This window comes from Ostrinia nubilalis, chromosome 1 (genome assembly GCF_963855985.1).
Source record: "Ostrinia nubilalis chromosome 1, ilOstNubi1.1, whole genome shotgun sequence".
NCBI lineage: Eukaryota > Metazoa > Arthropoda > Insecta > Lepidoptera > Crambidae > Ostrinia > Ostrinia nubilalis.
In genome coordinates this window covers 7753433-7759432 of record NC_087088.1, presented here as the reverse complement: position 1 = coordinate 7759432, position 6000 = coordinate 7753433, and positions in this window count along the sequence as shown.

The following is a 6000-nucleotide window of genomic DNA, read 5'->3' as shown; positions in this document are numbered from 1 at the left end:
TACCTACATTTTTGTCAACCTCCAATTATTGATCAATTGATCCTTTGGCATTTACATTTTAATACTTTATTATTTACCAAAAGAAACAATGCTTACACGTAAAGCCTTTGCTCGCCGGGAGGAGTCCCAACTCCAACTGGCTTTGAGAGATTTGAAGGCAGCCAAAGACTTGATTGAGCAATTAAATAGGGAAAGAGAGGACAATGAGAGGGAGCTGATGGATGTGTGGGATAAAAACAAGCATTTAAAGAAAGAGATGGCTGAGCTGCACACCAACTATGAGACAATTGTAGAGGAACGGAATAGGCTACAATTAATCATTGACGGGTTTGGTGAGTGCAATGAAGAGTACGTACACAACCTCAGACGTATGACCATCATGAAACAAGACCTTTATGATGCTCACAGCCATATCGAATTAATGGAAGCTGAAAGAGAAGCCTGCACAGCCACCAAAACCCAAATCATGTTTGACGAGTTAGTCGGTAGTGCGCCCAGCCTGACCCAAACTGTATCTGACAAACAATTAATTACCATAGACCTAACTTGTGATAATACTTTAAACAATACTCCTGTATGTGGTAAGATTGTCAGATGCAGTAAAAATAAATTTAAAAAGTATGTAAAAATTAGTAATTATATTAAAAAAACAAATAAGTTGATTAAAAAACAAAAATGCTTATATAACAAAGTAAACTATATAAATGAGAGACAGCGTCTAAAGAATGAGCTTGACATATGTTCCACAATGTTAGAGAATAGTGTACTGAAATATGAACATGATGTCGAAAACCTAGAATATAAATTATGTAATCTTAAGAAATCTTTGAACACAATGTCTGAACGGTATCAATGTACAAAAAAAGAGTGTGATGAACATTTCCAGGCTTTGAAAAAATTTATATCTAATTGCAACTGTCAAAATTCTATCCTATTGGATGAATCTTGTACAGATAGTTTTCAGTCTGGTTGTGAGTCACCACCTACTCTAAACACCCTAAACAAAGACTACTGTCCTAGGATATCACACACATTTACCAGCGGCTCCCCAACTAAAAATATTGAAAAAACCAACATAGTAATGTTCAGTGATGAGTTAGGCAAAAATATGGGCCAACTTATTAATAGTTACTTGGGACAAAGTGTAATCAACCATTGTTTACCGGGTGCTTCCTATTTACAAATTATGAGAAAAATAACAAATTATTCGTTCTCAATAAATACCACATTAGTAATTTTAATAGGAAATAGGGGCAATGTAGGCAAAAAAGACCTACTAAATATTTTTGATAGCTTATGTTTACTTAATGTAGATAAAATAATTTTGTTCACATTCCCCTACAGTAGAAGCTTGCCACAGGAGGAAAATAATTTAAGATATAAATTGAATTTGACATTGAATACACTGACATATAATCAATGCAAATTCCATGTAATTGACATTAACAATTATTTAAAAAATAAATGTTTATTGACAATAGATAAATATAATTATCTAAATAAATATTGTAAAAGACGAATAGCGAATTCGCTATCATATTTTATTAAATATTTAGCCATTAATTTGGCTAGCCAAACTGCTTTTATTGAGCAGAACATGGATGTTCGACCCTTGGAATCTGTTCCAAATCATAATTTAAATTACATCGTAAGACAATAGAGGATAACTCTGGCATACAAAATTCGGGTACAAAGAAATTTAACGGTTTTAATTTAGTGCATCAAAATGTACAAGGCTTCTTCGGCAAAGACTTGGAAATTGAGTTATTTATCCAAGAATTGAATATTCATGTCTTATGTTTAACGGAACATTGGCTCAGGCAATATGAACTAATGCTGAGCATTAATAATTATAAGCTTATTAGTTCATTCACTAGAGAGTTAGCTATTCGTGGAGGGTCACTAATATTAATCAATGATAAATTAAAATGTAAAGAGCGTAAAGATATTGTATCTCTCTCTGTCGAGCGAACTATTGAGCTGTCATGTGCAGAACTGGACGACTATGTTATTGTATGTGTATATAGACCCCCATCTAGTAACTATGAATTATTTGAAACCACAATGGAAGAGGTACTTAGAAGAGTGTGTAATAGTTCAAAGAAAGTAGTTGTATGTGGAGACTTTAATATTAATATAATAGAAGATTCCTCTCTTTCAATACGGTTTTTAAATTTATTCAAATCTTTTAACTTGTTAAATCTTTTCTCTGAACCAACTAGGGTGACTCCAACATCAGCTACTTGCTTAGACAATATATTCTGTAACTGCTTAGTGCTAGAGAAATCAATAATAAATTTTGTTAATTCTGATCATTGCGGTCAAATAGTGTCATTTCAACACCATTTTGTGCCATCGAGCAAGGAAATAGAATATAGACCAGTCACTGCATCCCAGAAAGACAAATTTAAATCTCAAATATCTAATAAGGTCCCACTTTTGCATTATTTTAACTGTAGTATAAATATTTTATATGAGCAATTATTTGAATTAATTAAAAATGAGTTCAATAAAACTTTTCCTAAGAAAACAATTATTATTAAAAATAATAAAACTAAATTCAGTGACTGGGCTACAGTAGGTATTTATATTAGTAGGAAAAAAATGTTTGAATTATATGGTAGAAAAGCCTATAGTAGCGACCCGGACTTTATAGAATATGTAAAAAAATACTCAAAAGTTTTTAAACAAGTTTGTACCATGGCAAAATCTATTTACATACGTGACAAAATTAAAAACTCTGGCAACAAAATTAAAGCTACTTGGAATTGTATTAATAAAGAAACTTGTAGAATTATATCTCGGGATGACACATTCGCATTAAAAATTGATAATAAGTATATTAAATGCAATGATAAGGTAGCAAACGCATTCGAAGGTTACTTCTCAAATGTACCAATCATAACAACAAGCAATCTTAATTCATGTTCATATCAGGCAATGTCTCTTCTCGAGGGTTGTGTTGATGTTTGCAATAGCCCATTAAAATTTAGACAAATAGACCCCATAGTTATTATAAAAACTTTCAAAGAACTAAATATAAAAAAGACAGAGGATATATGGGGCATATCAACAGACATAATAAAACCCATCATTCCTCTTATAGCTCCCCATTTAGCTCATATCTTTAATGAATGTATTAACGAAGGTCAGTTCCCTACCCTGATGAAACATAGTAAAATCATACCATTATTTAAAGCAGGAGACAAAAGTGACCCATCCAACTTTAGACCTATATCGATACTACCTGCGCTCAGTAAAATATTTGAAAAAAATATTTTCAATCAACTACTGTCTCATTTTAACTTAAATAAACTGTTTCATGAAAAACAATATGGGTTCACAAAAGGGAAAAGTACGACCGATGCAGGGGTTGCTCTTATCAAACACATTTTCGATGCTTGGCAGGAGAAAAAGGATGCTATTGGTGTATTTTGTGACTTATCGAAGGCGTTTGACTGTGTTGATCATCAAACTCTGTTATTTAAGCTAGAACATTATGGCGTATCAGGCAAGGCCTTAAGCCTATTACACTCTTACCTCTCAGACAGATTACAAAAAGTAAATATTCACGGAACTAACTCTTCGGGCGCCCCCCTAAAAATGGGAGTGCCCCAAGGCTCAATACTGGGACCATTGCTCTTTCTGATTTATATAAATGATCTACCTTTTTATTCAAAGGACCTTTGTGAGATAGTATTATTTGCTGATGACACTTCTTTAATTTTTAAAACTGACAGGCGTCAGGAAATATTTGACGACGTGAATAATGCTCTTTCCAAAGTATTAGACTGGTTTACAACTAATAATTTGCTATTAAACGCAAAAAAAACTAAATGTTTAAAATTCACTATGCCTAATGTCAAACAAGTTAATACTAATATTACAGTAAATAATGAACGCATTAAACTGATAAACTCTACTGTCTTTCTAGGTATTACCCTAGACTGTAAATTACAATGGGGCCCCCATATTGCTGCCTTGGCGGGAAGACTTAGTTCAGCTGCCTTTGCGGTGAGAAAGATCAGAAACTTGACTGATGTTGAAACAGCAAGGCTTGTATATTTTAGTTATTTTCATAGTATTATGTCTTATGGTCTTTTACTGTGGGGCTCAGCAGCAGACATAGAATCAATTTTCATTTTACAGAAAAGAGCTGTTCGGGCAATAATACGGTCTTAAACCACGTGACTCGCTTAGAGAAGTTTTTAAAGAAATCAATATATTGACTGTGGCTTCGCAATACATATTTGATAACATTATGTATGTCCGTAAACATATACATTTATTTACTAAGAAAAGTGACGTCCACTCATTTAACACGAGACATAAGAATAAACTTGCTGTTCCATCATTTAGGTTGCATAAGATAGGTAATTCATTCTTGGGGAAATGTATTACCATATTTAACAAAATACCACACAACCTTGTCGAATTGCCAATAAACAAATTTAAGATACATATAAAAAATACCCTTATGTCCAAAGGGTACTACAAGGTTCGAGACTATATTGATGACAAGGATGCGTGGTCAGTTCAGTCTGCACATATTTGATGTACTTAAATTTGACTATTCTTACCGTTAGATAATTCCTGGCAATAAGTGGTGACTGAGTTTGTTCCGGCGTTTCTTCTCAGCACTTGCCATATGTTTGTCTCGAAGCGCTGGTAGGGCCCAAAAGATAAGGAGACATGTAAAGTGCCCCATAAGGGCTACCTTTTCTTTTTTTATTATTTTCTATTGACGTTCATAAGTGCCACTTGTGGTCTAAACTGAATAAATATTTTTTGATTTTGATTTTTGATTTTGATTTTTTGTGACTCATCAAAGTCATCATTGTCAAAAATATTGACAAATCGCGAACTGTCACGGCCAAAAAACTGACACGCGTCCGTCCTCCGTAAGCGCCACCGCGCGACTGATTGAGATTGTCCAAGCCGTCATGGACGATTTTTTCCACATTTTTTAACATTGTAACTAAATAAGACGCAATATAAAAATTTCATCCGTTAAAAGCCCTCAAGTTATTTCTGAACTTTAGTTTAGTAAAAGATTTAGAATCTCAAATCGCTTATTTTAAAAATAAAACCATAAATAGAAAACGAATAGAGGTAACTTTGGGAATTTATTCTATCGAGTCAACTTCATCAAATCGTGTTTCCATCCGTTAATAGCCCTAGAAAATATCCTCAACTATGCCCAATAAAAATCTTAGCCTTTAATTTTACTGTTTAGTACCTCAAAAATGAAAAATGAAAACCTCATTTTCGCCATTTTCTCTGCTACCCGGCCTTAAGTATATTAACTTATCTATAAATGTTAAAGTTGTAAGTTTTATACTTTATTAAAAGTCATATAGGAGTAATGTAGTATGAAAAAAATGAAAATTATAATTTCTTCTAAAATAAAGCATAAAGTGACTGGCCCTTTTAGACATAACATAATTAACAAATAAACTATAATTTACATTAATCAAGTATTCAAAAGCATCTAAAAAATGTTTAGGACAAAATGACGTCGAAAATATACAGATTTTCATGGAATGACCCAAATACTGTTAAAACCACGATCAAAAAACTATGTGCGAGCTGGAGTACCGTGTCTCCAGCTTACACATCTGTATCTTTGTAAATATTTAAGCTACATCAATGTTTTATATCTCATAAATTAAAGTCGAATAAAAAAACCCGACTTCAAATCTTTCAAAGCTTTATCTCGAACCGTTTTCGAACTACGAACCGATATGTATGTGTAAGCTGGTGACACGTAACACACGGTGGATTATTAAAACCGTATAAGTTAGAGTTGCGTTTTAAAGATCAAATAATTCGTTATAATTAAAGTACACACGAGACATAATTTCAAATCTCTAGGCCTCTTAGTTTCAGAATTAAAAGCCAAAAACTATTTTCCCGCCAAATAATTCAAATAATGTGGGTCGACTGCGACGTTGCCGTTCCGTGCGTCCACTAGAGCAGTCGAATTTGAACCTAAAAACT